Below are 1,667 nucleotides of genomic sequence, written 5' to 3'. Positions count from 1 at the left end.
CAGATGGATAGATTGGATTTTTCTGATCATTTTTCATATATAATTTGTCCAATTTGGAGTTACAGAATAAAAGTTATGAATTTTTGAAGTTTAATTAATATTCTGGAATTTCCTGATTTAATTTAAATCCAAAAATATCATTTACTGCGTCAGCCTGACGTCACAGTGACATCAGCAGGTCAACAGGGCTGGCTCGGGTCAAACCTGACGTGTGGGGTCCACACGTCAGTGACACAGGGGCTAATCCCGTGTTGACCCGGGCTGGTTAGCTTTGACTAAGCCCTGGGGCCCACTTGTCAGCGTCAGTAGGTGGTGGTTTAGTGGCTAATTAACTAGGCCATGTCAGCTCGCCGGAGTTCTGGCCGGCGGCGACCATCAGTGCGGCGGCGATAGTGGTTTTGGTCGTTTCGGCCACCAAATGAACCGCGGAGGCCACCGGAGTGAAGCTGAGGACGACCCGCGGCTCTTGGCGGAGTCCGTTGGGGTCGGGGTGGCCGGAGTCGACGGCGGCGAGCTCGGCTGCGGCGGCCGGGGTTCGGTCGTGCGCGGGAACGGTGTTGCAGGGTGTTAGGGGGGGTGTTGGAGCGTGCTACGTGCTCCTAGTGAGATGTGGAGCACGATGGCGTGCTCGGTTGGGCGCTACGGCGATCGTGGCCACGACGGCGACATCACCGGCGGCGTGAAGCTTTCGGCCGCGGTGGGCTAGGGCCTAGGGGTCGGGAGAGAGCAGGGGAGAAGGGGGAAACGGTGGCGTAGCTCACCGCGGTTGCAGTGGGCGTCGAAGCGGGCTCGGGGACGCGTCGGAGACGACGAATTTGACGGCGACGGTGGTCGGAGTCCGAAGAGGGGAACGGCGACGTGGCGGCGATGCAGGGCTTCCGGGGACCCGTGGAGCGGTGGGGAGGAAGAAGGAGTCGAGGCGGAGCTTCTGAGCTGGTCGGGGAAGCGAGGGGTGGTCGGAGACGGTGGCTAAGGCGAACGGCGGCGACGGTGAGCTTCGGCCGTGAGAGAGAGAGAGTGAGGGAGAGCCGGGGGAGAGTGAATGGGGTGTCGGCGAGGTCGGGGCGACGACCAGAAGACGATCCACGCGGCGCAACGGCGACCAGGGCGATGCAGAGAGGCTGGGTGGTGCGTGGCGAGCTCGGGCGCGCCATGCTCACCTCCCTGCCTGCTCTGGTGAGGGGAAGCAGCTGGCTGGCACGGGCCAGCACAGTGCTGGGCCGGCTGGGCTGGGCCGCACAGGTAAGTCTTCCCCTTTCTTTATTTCTGTTTTTATTTAATATAACTGCGACTTTGTTGAATTAAATAAAATACCTAGGCAACTCCAAAAATCACCAAACTACTCCTGGTCCATAGTTGGATTATTTCCAACATGAAACATTTTAGTTTGGAGATATTTGAGCATTTAAATATTTTATATAATTTTAAATGCCCAAATTCAAATAGTTATGATTTAATTCAAAACCCTAGGATGGCCTAGGAAAATGTGCACCACTTTTGGCAGAGGTTCTGAACCAAGGCAAAAATGATGGGCATTTTAGAAGGGCATTTCAGGTTCATTGAAAAATTATTTTAGTAAACCCTAGTTGGTTTCAGAGGGGACTGGGGGTTCTGTCATCCCCATTTCAAGTTTCTGATGAATGAGTAAACATGATGCAACACTCTAA

The sequence above is a fragment of the Triticum dicoccoides genome, unplaced genomic scaffold, assembly GCF_002162155.2.
Source record: "Triticum dicoccoides isolate Atlit2015 ecotype Zavitan unplaced genomic scaffold, WEW_v2.0 scaffold91404, whole genome shotgun sequence".
In the NCBI taxonomy this organism is placed as follows: Eukaryota; Viridiplantae; Streptophyta; class Magnoliopsida; order Poales; family Poaceae; genus Triticum; species Triticum dicoccoides.
The sequence above is the reverse complement of the archived record's forward strand: the minus strand, read 5'-3'. Positions refer to the sequence as shown.